Below are 14,247 nucleotides of genomic sequence, written 5' to 3'. Positions count from 1 at the left end.
ACTTTTCAGAAAACCCATGCATAACGTGTGGTTTTATATTATCTATAGTTCCCAAATTTTGATACTCGTTTATTTTTATCATGAAAGAGTGTAAAACGTAATTGTATTTCTTAAAATTGCTAATAAATCTCCCCTATATCGCTAATGTAATAATTAAGTTAATATCCAAGAGATGCCCTAAGGCAGTAAAATTTATTATATGAAACCACTTTCAATCCAAAATTCTATCGATAATAAAGTATGCTACTCTTCAAGCAATTACCACTCTTCTCGAATTAAAGTTGGATTTGAGCGTACCGCTATCATCAATGATTCTCATTAATAATTCTGATTCCATTCTGTCACTTTCTAAAAGTGAAATTCACCCCCAGAATTTTAAATTTTTAATGCTTATAATTTTTAAAAAGTCACTTATGATGAAGGGAAGTGACTTTGCCTCAACAATGACTATATTATTATCATTAGGTAATCTACCGGTTAAGGTAAGGGTGGATAGATTTTGGATGGACACAATTACTAATTAAATAATTCGTTAGCCCTAGCAAAACACAACATACTACTTTACATCAGGTCCCTCTTCAGCTCTGAGTACTTTCTTCCTCCCTATCCTGTTCCTTCCCTTTCCTCGTTTGCCTAACATTCTCCCCTCCATTACAGTCTTCAACATCCCGTTGCCGGTAAATACCCCCTTCATCCACTTTTCCTGCCTCCATAGGATTGCTCCCAACAAACACCTCTCTTCGCCCACCATACCAAGTACTTCCTCGTTTGTTTTCTTCTCTGTCCATTTTACCTTTTCCATTCTTCTCCACACCCACATTTCAAAAGCCTCCAGTCTACGCCTATCCTCCTGCTTCAATGACCAAGTTTCCGTGCCGTACATAGCTACGATATAGAAGTTTTTACGAATCTTTTCTTAACATCCTTACTCAACGTCCCCGTCATCAACTCCCTCCTCCTTGTGAAAGCCTCTTTACCTAGCGCAATTCTTCTCCTTACGTCCCTACCACTTTGACCCTTTTGGTCCAAAACACTACCGAGATACGTAAACTGATCTACCTGCTCTAGTTTTTGCCTTCCTATTTTAATGTTTAGCTTAGGCTTTTTCTTTCTAGAAAATCGCATAACCTTTGTTTTATTAATATTTATTCTCATCCCATACATGTCACACTGAATTTCCAATTCACTCAGCAATGCTTGCAACCCCATGGCTGACTGTTGTGTTCTATAGTCCTCTCGATTAATAATCTCATTAGTGCAATGGTATCACGCGTACCTCTCCCCTTCCTAAACCCAAACTGATCATCCCCTAAGTAATCATTTGCCCTACTCTCTATCCTTTTGTTTATGATCCTGAGAACAACTTTAGCTGTGTGGGATATCAAACTTATTATCCTATAGTCATCACATGATGTAGCCTTTATCTTTTTCGGAATAGGAACTAAAACTGATCTCACAAAGACTTCCGGCCAGATTCCTTCCTCATAAATACTACGGATTAACCCATATAGCGTCTTCCTCCCACATTTTCCTAAACATTTTAAAAGTTCCGCGGGAATGTTATCCACCCCCACGGCCTTATTTAGTTTCATCTCCCTTAATGGCCTTCCTATCTCATTGTCTAGAATGCCTGGACCTAAGCTATCTTCCTCTACTTCATGTTCCTTTTCTATGTCTAACTTTGTTGGTCTAAGCTCTTTCCTATACAGTTCTTCTACATATTCCTTCCATCTCTCTTGGATCTTTCCTGTACCAAATATTACCTTACCCGCCTTATCTGTAACTGTTAGCATAGTCTTTCCTTCCTTACTTCCCGATAACGATTTAACTTTGCTGTACAGCGCACCAATTTCACCCTTCCTCTGCAGACTTTACATATCCTCGCACTGCGTCTTCCACCTTGATTCTTTTGCTTTATTTGTTTTCCGCCTCAATTAATTGTTTAATTATTTGTACTTCATTTTGCCTAACTCCGTGTGTACATTCTTCCATATTCGCCGCTCATCCATCTTTGTAATCATCCCATCCGTGATCCATGGTTTCCTATGCTTTTAGCGTTAACGGTTCCAATAGTGTATTTTGCGGCTTTAGACATCCCTTCCTTTATACTTTCCAATTTTTCTTCGATAGTACTTAGCTCTTTACCATCCTCCATGAATTCTTCTACCGCCTGTTTTTATTCCTTCCTTTTCAAACCATGTAATGCTCCTACATTCCATTTTCTAACTCTCCGCCCCTGCAATATCTTTTTGAAACGGACGCTACATTTCATAACAACTTCATTGTGATCAGAGTCCGCATCCGCTCCCGGGAAGCTGTGCAAATTTATCACACTGTTCCTAAACCTGTGTCTAACCAGGATATAATCTAGCTGATACCTTTAAGAACAAGGAAATTATCAAATATTAAGTCACCATCTGACAAACTCACATTTCTATTCATTTTGAAAAACCCCACACACCCTCGTTGTTTGAGTAGTAGTAGTGGTATTTAGGGAGGCGACCGACGGCTGAGGTCATTTGTGCCATAGGGGATGAACAGGAAAGGATGAAGGGTGGAGAGAAACCCGCCGTCGGCATTAGCCTACTCTTTACGAAAGGCGCCAAGGGGTCTGAAGTTTAACGTCCCATCCGACTGACGGTGAACTCACCCAAAGAGCCCTCCACAATGCACCTCAAGTAGGGATCGAGATACTTCTGAAAAATATTCAACACCGCCGGGATTTGAACCTGAGCCCTCTGGGTGGGAAGCCAGTACATTAGCCCCCGAACCATCTCCATCCGTCTAAAAGAACATACATATATGTCATTCAATCCCAATTATGCAATTATGCATTATGCAATTCAATCCTCAACGTTATTAAATGGCATTCGTAACCACCTTGTGCTTGGTTCAGAGGAAAAATATGGGAAATACTAGGAGGGGTGAAAAAGGAGGAGAGAGGTTTGTTGGGAGGAATGCAAAGGAGCCAGGAAAACCTTGTTACAGAGGACTTTAGTTTAAGATGAAATGTCGAAAACTGTGATATGGGCAGGATGCTAGGCAAGAAAGGCGGGGTAGGAGAACGAATATCGTACAAAATAAAGGGAGTTACCAAAGAAACTGCGGGAGATGCCGTAACAGTAACTTTTAACGGAGTCATCCGCTAATGTGCATTTCAATGCAACAATTTCAGAGTGTAAAAATCATTCGCTTTGACTGGGATTCGAACCCAGATCCCTCAATATCCGGTCGAGTGCTTTAGCCACTTAAGCTACCAAGGCGTCCTCTTAAACTCTGAAATGTTGCGGCATCTCCCGCAGTTTCTTTGGAATTTGTCAAAGTATAAACACCATAAGTGTTTAAAGTTGGCTTAAACCTCGTGGACTGTGGCTCGTCGCGCACGACTACGAATGCCGGTGACCTTGTATGTACGGTATTTCGTCACAACATCTAGTTCCTTTAAAAGCCCCAAAATTTAAGTTTAAGAGGTAGCTTAAGTGGCTAAAGCACTCGACCGGATATTGAGGGATTTGGGTTCGAATCCCAGTTAGGCGAATGATTTTTACACGCTGAAATTGTTGCATTAAAAGGAATTAGGTTAATGAGAAGAGATATAATAGATATCGTAGTCAAACTAAGAAATTGCTCAAAACTTAATTTAGACGGCTAACTATCACTAAAACATAAATAGTTCTGCACTCAATGATGATAGTATTCCTTAGTATCTATGATATTGTATTTAAGATTGGGATGCATTTCTGGGTTATGCATGCGGTTTTATTCATAGTGGCGGAGGTGGTAACCTAGCACTCCCACCACACACCCTTGCGACGGCTTTCGAGGTACTCTGTAGATGTAGATATTGATAAAAGCAAAGTACGTCAGTAAATTCAAAAGAGTTACGTGCAGCTGTATAAACAGTAATTTAGGTATTACATTTTTTTAAAGGTTTTTCTGCATCTGCCTTACATTAACGTAAAAGCCACCATGCTCAAAATGGAATACCTTTCCCTCGACCCTACCTTCCGTACGATCGGCATGCGTTCGTCTTATCTAGCGTTGGCCTTTGGTCGGTCTTGCAATTGCCGAAGACGATCATTGGAGGGTCCAGTGCACACACAGTCCAGAGTGGATATCACGTGGGTTCAGCAAATCAATTCCATTCCCTTTGACCCTTTTGATTCTCCATTTCAGTTTATTCTATTGGCTGAGAAGTGTTTCATCACCCGGTCCAAGGTAACTCACGGCTTTGACTTGGATCTCTTGACTTTTAAGTCAATATTTGAGGTCCTAAGGAACTTGATTTGCCGCCACGCCCTCAACTAAATTAAAAGGTACCGCGTCTGGCCAATGTATTCATTTACATGGGCCCCATATCACCATGGGTGTTTACGTGAAAAATGACTCCGAAGGCGCCAAAAGAACTTAATAAGAGATTATTTATGCATTCGTACAGAGGGTATGAATAACAGATTCTTTTAAAAGTATTTATTTGTGGTTCATTTTTCTGGCACGGTGTCCTAAAAGTGAGGTGTGGTTGTTCTATGTGGTGAGGTTGCATCTTTTATCAAATTTTACCGGTAACATTGATATTAGGCCCATTTCATTTTATTAATGGTTAATCTGACCATTTTTTGGTAAAAATTAAATTAGTTTTAAATTCTGCAGCATCATACGCTACGAGTATCATACAGTTACATACTATATCTGAGAAAGTTTAGGAGAGGTGTTATTTTGCTCTAGTTAGACCTCATTTAGAATATGCCGTGAGTATTTGGGATCCTCGGAATAAAGTCTGGCGCAAATAATTAAATAAATCCACCAGATTCTTTAAATATTATTATGATGAGAACACAAGTGTGACAGGTCCCTTAGAGGATGTTCATTCTCTGCCTGGCTTCTGCCGAGAACAGACGTGCTCGAGCTCGCTCCCTAGAACCGGTTCGACCCTACCTGAGACTACCTGCGTGCCTGCTGTTACTTCTGTGTTTGTTCTTCCCTAGTGAAGTGTAGTTTAGTGTTAGCTTTAATTTTGTGAAATAGTTAGTTTATTTAGTTTTTGTGCTGTTTGTTATTAGTTTTTAATAGTTTGGTGGTATTCCTAGTGGGTACTCTTAGTGGCTTGCGGTGGTTTTTGTCCGTCGAATCTAATTGGTTATCGGTGAGTGTTTTATTTTCTTTACCATCTTTTTTCTTTCCTTTCTTTACTTACTTACAAAGCGTAACTTATTGATTGAGCTAAATTTAACTAACCCCTCTTAGAAATTTTAGCATAGTGTATACAGGTTAGCTTTTGTTGGGAACTCAGTAGTTTAATTAGGATGGCTTCATCTAGGTCCCCTGTTGCCATGCTCGAAGGCACTGGCGAATGCGCGGCTTTAAGGGCCCGTATCGTCATGCTGGAGAGAATGGTGCGGGAGCTTCGATCGGAGATCGCCGGCCGGAGGGCTCCCCTCGGGAGAGATGGTGCTCGGGGTGGGAATACGAAAACCCGCCACGCCCATATGGGTGCACGGATTCGTCCGAATGCTACACGTGGCTGGGCGATTAGAGACCTACCCCGTGTCCCATCTCCCAACGAGGGAGTGTCTCACGTCCGTAGGTCAGACGATTGGAGGGTTGTCTCTCGAGGCAAGGGGAAGGTAACGCTGCGGCGTGGATTGGACTCTGCGGAGGCAGATACCATCCCCGTCTCCAACAGGTACCAGGTGTTGTCGGATGACAGCACCACCGTACCTGCAGCCCCTACCCCTACTCCGAGGGCACTGCCTAGGGTAAGACGTCAGGAAACGGGAAGGGAGGGAATTGTAGTAATAGGTAGCTCGAATGTCCGTCGTGTAATGGTCCCATTGAGGGAAAGGGCGCGCCGCGTAGGCGCCGATCAACGGGTGACCGCCTGGTGTATACCAGGCGGAGGAGTCCCTCAGGTGACGAAGGCGATCGAGGCGGCGGTCAAAGGCACGAAGTGCTCTAGGCTGCAGGTCGTGGCCCATGTGGGCACCAACGACGTCACGGACCGTGGATCCGAGGAGGTCCTCCGTTCCCTTAGGGAACTGAGCTCCGAGGTGAAGCGCGTCCAGGGCGTCGAGGGGGTTCGGTTGGGACTAACGGTCTGCAGCATCGTTCCGAGGGAGGATCGCGGGTCTCTGGTTTGGAGCCGAGTGGAAGGCATAAACCAGAGACTATCGAGATTCTGCTCGGACATAGGAGCCTCCTTCGTCGACCTCAGACCAACCCTCCGATCTTGCAGGACTCCCCTTAACCGATCTGGGGTCCATTACACGGCGGAAGCGGCGAGTAAGGTAGCGGATAGGATACTCGACCACTGTAGGCCTTTTTTAGGATAGAGGGCAGGTCACTTAGTGGGTCAATAACATCTGGGGATAGCGCGTATAATATTATTAATAAAAATATAAAAGTCATTGACAACACTGGCATTGATTTAGAAAGACATGTGACACGCACTTCCCCACAAAGGCGTCCTAAATTACAGTCAGGCACAAATAAGGACGTTATTCAACATCAAAATAATTTAACTATACTTGTTATAAATTGCAGAAGCCTCAAGAACAAATCAGCAGATCTAGAACACATAATCCAAACTCATTCCGCTGATATAGTATTAGGCACAGAGAGTTGGCTGTGCAATGATATTAATGACCAAGAAATTTTCCCAATAGATTTCAAAGTTTACCGACACGATAGAGATACAAGACCCGGAGGAGGGGTTTTCGTGGCAGTTAAAAGTCATTTTGAAAGCAGGCAAGTTTCATTTGAAAATAATAACATAGAAAGTGTTTGGTGCACCTTACTACGGACCAATCAACCCAACATAAATTTATGCTCTTTCTACAGACCTCCAGACTCAGATTTGAAAACACTTCACACCCTCAACGATCAAATTCACAAGTTTACACGTAAATATAATAACAGCATAAACATAATTGGTGGCGACTTTAACCTCCCAGGTATAGATTGGGACAGCAATATCGTTAAATCTGGGACCCGCGATCGCGAATCTTGCAATTCCATGATAAAATTGGTTCAAAGAAACTCCCTTCATCAAGCAGTACGCATGCCCACCCGTGGAAAAAACATATTGGATCTATTTCTTACAAACACGCCGGAACGTATTATTAGTGTATCAACTGATGAGGGCTTGAGTGACCATAAAGCAATTAATGTCCATTTGGACATAGCAATAAAAAAGATTGTTAAACCAAAAATAAAAATTTATAATTACCATAAAGCAGACTTTGAATCTTTTGCCAATCAATTAAACTCTTCACTACCCGAGTTCAAAACCCGCTTAAGTCATGTCAACGTGGAAGAAACTTGGACAGAATTTGTCAATATCATGCAAAAAGGAATCGTAGATTTCATACCTATAAAATACGTTAAAGCAAATCGCGACCCCAGGTGGTACAATAAAGACGTTAGAAAAGCCCTTCGAAAGCAGAGAATGCTACACTCTAGGGTAAAGAGGGCAGGCGTGAACACATCATCTCCTGAGAATACACAATTATGGGACACATATAGATCCTCTAAAATTGAAACCAAAAAACAATTACGTAGCGCCTTACTGGAATTTAAACGCAAAGTACTTTGCGAGCACTTGGACACTGACCCCAAAGCTTTCTGGTCATATGTTAGGGAAGTAAATGGGAGTAAACAAACCGTGGCTTGCTTAAGGGATTGTAGCAATGTAATTCATACAGACAGTGAGGGTAAAGCTAACATCTTAAATTCATTCTTCCAAAGCGTTTTCTCGAATGATGTTGCCACCGCATATCTCCAAGAAACAATACATACTCCACCCATGGAAAAAATAACAGTGGACCAACAAGGAATTCTAAAATTACTTAATGAGATTAAACCCAACAAATCCCCGGGTCCCGAAAATATACCAGCTAGGGTGATTAAACATTTAGCTCCAAACATTGCCCCGTACCTTGAATTTATATTTAACAAATCCCTCACAGAGTGCAAAGTACCTAAGATTTGGAAAACCGCGCAAATAACGCCTATTTTTAAAAGTGGTGACAGGGAGGATCCCAGTAATTACAGACCTATATCTCTCACTTCTATCTGTTGTAAAATCTTAGAGCACATAATTGTCAGTTCAATAATGAGACACCTTGACAATATTAACTTTTTAAGTGACAATCAACACGGATTCAGGAAAACCCGCTCCTGCGAAACCCAATTAGGATTATTTACACATGATTTACTTGTATCTGGTGAGAGAGGTAGGCAAGTGGATGCCATCTTCTTAGATTTTCAAAAGGCATTTGATAAAGTCCCACATGGTAAACTCATTCATAAATTAAAGGTCGTGGGTATAAACAAGGGCGCCATAAGTTGGGTTAAAGATTTTCTTTCAGAGCGGGAACAGAGGGTAGTCCTTGATGGCGCTAGTTCCGACAGCGTTCGAGTCACGTCGGGGGTACCTCAGGGAAGTGTGATCGGGCCATTGCTTTTCTTGATTTTTGTTAACGATTTGAACCGCGAAGTGAAAAGTAAAATTAGGATGTTCGCGGATGACACGGTGATCTATCGGGAGATATCTGGGGATGAGGATCGTTTTATTCTAGCGCAGGATTTAGATTGCATTACTAAATGGTGTTCTAACTGGGGATTGACTCTAAATTATAATAAATGTTCAGTGGTAAATTTCTTTAAAAGATCAACGGGATTTGCTTACAAATTAGCTGGAGGTGACCTGGCAGTAGTTGATACGGTAAAATACCTAGGTGTCACATTCTCAAAAGACTTAACTTGGGGGACTCACATACGTAAAGTCTGCGGTCAAGCATATAAAAGATTGGGATTCATTAGACGCATTGTCGGCAAAAGTGACTCGAAGGTCAAGGAACGTTGTTACCACGCTCTTGTAAGGCCTCATTTAGAATACGCATGCAGCGTGTGGGATCCGAGTGAAAAAGGCCTCATTCGGGAAGTTGAGAAGGTTCAACGCCGGGCAGCCCGTTTTGTAAAAAATTCCTACGATAAAACGCAAAGCGTCACCGAAATGCTCATGGATTTGGGGTGGGAATCATTGGCTGAGAGACGATTCAATGCAAGATTGAAATTATTAAATAAATTTAGATCCGCATGTTTCAGCACCGAGGTCTCGCAAATTATTCGTACTCCTACATACATTGGTCGCTTGGATCATGCATATAAAATTCGGGAAATAGATGCCAGAACTAGCCGACTCAAGGACTCCTTCTTCCCACGGACAATACGGGATAGCAACTGCAGGGTTATAGATAGCAAAAATTCCACTTGCCACCCTCAGCGTCTAAAAAATAATTAGTTGTATGCATGTTAAATGCATGCTCTTCCACTAACCTTGTGTGTTTTGTTATAATAACCCATTCTTTCCGAATGACCTCATTCGTGTTCTGTTCATCTGTTTTTAAGTTTCCCTTTCAACCCCTCGTCCCTCTCCGCGGCGGGAAATTCCTGCTACCTGCAACGTTGGGTCGCATTCCCTGCCTTTTAAAGACTCTTTGGGGGCAGAGTGTTTCGTGGTGCATTTTCATGTGGTGTTTCAATTTCTTGCTTGTTGTGTCCTGGCTTCCGTGTTGTAGGATGGCTTTCGTGCCGCATCATGGGGTGCAGTTTTTTAGTTGTTTTGCGGTATATGTGTTTGCATGAGTATTGGATGAAGGGATTTTTGCATGAGCGTGTGCGCTGCTGTGGGTGTAATTTTCCGTGTTGTTTTTTTGCATGTGGTATTTTTCTTTTTTACGGTTGGTGACCTAACACCCCCCGCCACACGCCCTTGCGGCGGCTTGCGGGGTATTATGTAGATGTAGATGTAGATGTAGATGTAAGTTACGAGCCACTTGAAGTACAGAGAGAACAAGCGATGCTTAGATTTTGCTAGCGAGACAGACTGCTGAACAGGTTAAGAACAAACGAGTTCAACTATGACACTGAAGGAATTATAACAGCCCCGCCTTTACTTAGGTAGATCAGACCACAAAGATAAAATAAGGGAGATAGATTCTGTACAGATAAATACAAATACTCATTCTTTCACTGAACCATCAGAAATCATAATATTAAGAAATCGAAGTCACTTTAGAAATATTAAAAACATTGAATTTACAAGTCGGAACAAAATTAAACATTGCAAAGATGTTAGGTATACTTTCAGGTACATGTGTTTGTTAGTTGGTAGTTTGAGTGTTTGCATGTGTGTGGGATGTAAGTGTTCTTGCATGAATGTATGCCATGTTTTTTGTGGATATATGAATTTAAGGTTTTTGCATGCGGTTTTTTTTTCTTTTCTAAATTACGGGTGGTGTCCTAACACCCCCCGCCACATACCCTTGAGACGGTTGGCGGGCTATTAAGTAGATGTAGATGTAGGTGTAGGTGTAGATACAGTTGAAATGACTTAGTAAGTGACCACGATAGGGTAAAAATTTACTTTAATCATTCCTAGCAACCTATTTTGTGGTCTTTATTTCATTTAAACTTATTTTGTTTTCCTTCTTATTACTAATAACTTGCCACTTATTTGTAAATGGATATACCACAATTAAATACCATATTAATGTACATTTAGCTATCGTGATTCACATTATTTGAATGCATTTACATTTTAATAATACTAACAGTTTAAATAAATACTTTTTGAAGTTTAATGCCTTGTTTTGAATCACACCCTGCTACACACTCAATGAGTGGTTATCAAGCTACAATTCTACACGTAGATTTCGAAGTTTTTTCTAGACTAAAATTAGGTCAACTAATAATAATACTTTAACGTATTCCTAATTTCAGTATTCGTTTCCGGAATGATGAAGATTACTGCAGCTGTGATCTTTGCCTAATTGTAAGTCATGAGACCAAATTTCAAAGAAGGACAAGGAATCGATTCATTTATTGGAAAAAACGATTAATATTGGTTCGATTTTAGCGTTGGGAAAGCGATTAGATAATAAATTTTGCACTCCATGAATTCGTCTGTTTACAACCTATGACAGTGCTTGCTCTTTGCCTATGATTGGTGACATTAGGTCACCTCTTTAAGACACAAACACGTAATTAATATTTTATTTACTTTCGCTTAGCCCTCATATACCTTTGGTAGTCTAACGTTAATTTGAATTTTTTTAATGGACACAGACCATGCTCACATTTCTTAGTTACGCCTAACAAGAAAAAACTAATGCTTGGCGCTACAATAATATTTCCAATATTCTCTTCCTTCTATCCAATTCCTCTCCTACTAATACCTTGTTTGTCTAACGTCCTTCAAGTCCTCAGCTTTCCATCGTCATTCAAATGCTCTGCAGCCACTTCTCTCCTGCCTCCTTTGTATTGCTTCCAGCGATTCCCTCTTCTCTACAACCATGTCATGCACTTCGTTCGTTTCCCCATATGTACATTTCACCATATTCATTCATGACTAAATCATGACGACAAGATTACAGAGATAGTGTGTAAAATTAACGGATTTATAATGTATTTCTTCCAACGGATGATAGTGGATTACAATTATTTTGAACCATATCTGGAAAGGTATTTTTATATTTCCAGCTGAGTAGCTTAGCATTCTACCATTATTTCATCAAAATTTGGTTTACTTGCCTTCTTGTAAATAAGGGCTCCTCTCTTTTACGTACAGATATATATATATATATATATATATATATATATATATATATATATATATATATATATATATATATATATATATATGTGTGTGTGTGTGTGTGTGTGTCTCATATCTACCGTGGTGCTGGTGCCCTTTGTCTTGATACCTATCTACATTGTTTTAATTATTTAACATGCCTATATCGTAACCAAAACTTTAAAAATGTTATATCGCTGGCGTTGAATCACCTCCTGCTACTCAATATAGCTGTAGCTTACTTGGTATGTAGCTGTACAATTTGGTGGAATGATTTCACAAAGCTTAGGGGGGCACAAATTAAATTTTTAGGTAAAAGTTGGTGACATGAGAGTTAATCTCAGTTTATTCTGAAATAAGGCCAAATTTTTTCCGCTGATTACATCGTACAAATGGACGAATTTCAATTATAAAACCAAAGAAAATAATCGCAAATCGAGAGACCCGCAAAAAAATGTAATGCTAAAATACTTTTTACAAAGAGTAGACAGGTAAACATTACATCCCCATGCACTTTGAGGAAGCATATCCCAAAGGTATAAATTAAAGTAGCATCGATATCAAAATTCACGCTATCTTTAAAAAATGCCAAAATTTCCTTTCAAAAAGCGACGGAAGTAATTTTTCCTTTAATGGAATCCTTTTTGAGATTTCGTGCTTGAAAAATGTTATTCCCGAACCTGTCTTAAGCAGGAATTTCTAACAGATTTTAGCATCTCAGAGAGATGAAATATGAAATTGTGACATTTTCTTACCTTTTGGCTTGGAAAGCCATGAACTTCGATACCCAGAGGAGATATTTTCTAGATTTAAAAATTATTTTTGTTTACTTGGCAATTTACAAGATAAATTCAATTCACCTCGTTTACTAAAACACTAACAGGATTATGTCTTTTAGTATTTTAAGTAGCTAAGTAAGCCCTATTTAAAATTCGTGTATTCTTACTAGGATTATAATCAACTCTGAGATGAAATACTATTAAGGTATTGAAAGCTTACCATTCGCCAGGTAAACACACTCTAGGAACTATTTCGTCAAGTAAAGTTGGATATTCTTAATCTGTGGCAAAATGGCCGTAACTAGCTTTTTTATGTAGTACTTGTAATTATTACCTTTCAACCGATTCACCCCGGCCATAATATGCAATTTACGGGTAATGGACTAACCTGTCCTCCAAACTAAACGCATTTATTTCGCAAAAGTACAACATCTACCAAAGTCATCATCCTATGCCAATTATTCCGTAAAAACGTGGATATTCTGTAATGGATGTCCACCATGGATACCATTATCCAACGATTCAACATTAAAAATTCACTTTCTCCATCAATGTTTTATCCATTTTTGAGCCTGTCACCAGTGCCCTCATTTGAAGCCTCTCGTCACTCCATGAAAGAACGCGAGATATCTTCCTTATTTACTTCCTAACCTTCCACCAAACGTAGGTCTTCTTAGGGGATGACTCCCAATCATCGTCTCACTAAACTCGTCTGTGGTTTGTTTAATTGGAGAGAAAAATATACTCTACATCGCCCTCTTCATTATTTTCCCTACTTTGTTCGTTTCCGTCGTGTCTCGTGCTCTGCCAACGTCCTCCATGTAGCCATCTCATCATCAATATATACGATATATAATCTCTTTCTTCTGGCTATGCGTGCCACGAAACGCACTGTTCCTTTCCTGTATGATGTTGTATGATTTCTAACCCACTGTCCTTTCCTCTTGTGTATTGTCTATTTCTCCTTTGGTGGGTGAAACAGTCCCTTGACGCCATCTCTTGGCTAAAGAATCCGGGCGCTTTTATATATATATATATATATATATATATATATATATATATATATATATATATATATATATATATATATATATACATTCAAACACGAAATCCCGCCAAACGGCGAATAAATACTCATATATACAGAAACAGATATAAGGAAAAGGGATAGGAACACATATAAAGGACGAACACGTATTTATTCGCCGTTTGGCGGGATTTCGTGTTTGAATGTGTATTTGGCCAATGGGGCTCATCTCTTTCTTCTGGCTATGCGTGCCACGAAACGCACTGTTCCTTTCCTGTATGATGTTGTATGAATTCTAACCCACTGTCCTTTCCTTTCCTTGTGTATTGTCTATTTCTCCTTTGGTGGGTGAAACTGCCCCCTGACGCCATCTCTTGGCTGAAAGAATCGGGGCGCTTGGCGACATATTAGACCCACGGATCTCAGGGTAAATTGACTATCCTCGATAGCTCAAGTGGTTAAGAGCATCCGCCTGGCAAACGGAAAGATCCGGTGTTCGAGTCCCGGTTGAGGAAATATTTTTACTCTTGTGATCCGTTCGATTCCGCCTTCCCCACCTCTATTGTGTTCGTCCTTTATATGTGTTCCTATCCCTTTTCCTTATATCTGTTTCTGTATATATGAGTATATATATATATATATATATATGTACACACACACATATATTTATTTATACACATAAATATATATTCACAAGTATTCTACCAGTTAGGGTAGGCTTTGGAATGACACCTCTACCAAATAAATATTTTGTGACTCCTAGCAAAATCCAGCAACTCACTCAAAATCAAATCCTTTTTCATTTT

At 40.0% G+C, this 14,247-nt stretch overlaps 1 non-coding gene across 1 annotated transcript; it reads left to right on the top strand.

Moving 5' to 3' along the window:
* Positions 1 to 13,880: 13,880 nt before the first annotated feature.
* Positions 13,881 to 13,956, top strand: TRNAA-GGC (transfer RNA alanine (anticodon GGC)). Its single transcript has one exon. It is a non-coding gene; the product is annotated as a tRNA-Ala (tRNA).
* The last annotated feature ends 291 nt before the right edge of the window (positions 13,957 to 14,247 follow it).

The sequence above is a fragment of the Hetaerina americana genome, unplaced genomic scaffold, assembly GCF_022747635.1.
Source record: "Hetaerina americana unplaced genomic scaffold, ioHetAmer1.1.p SCAF_14, whole genome shotgun sequence".
Taxonomy (NCBI): Eukaryota; Metazoa; Arthropoda; class Insecta; order Odonata; family Calopterygidae; genus Hetaerina; species Hetaerina americana.
This window is presented reverse-complemented; position numbering and strand designations above follow the sequence as displayed.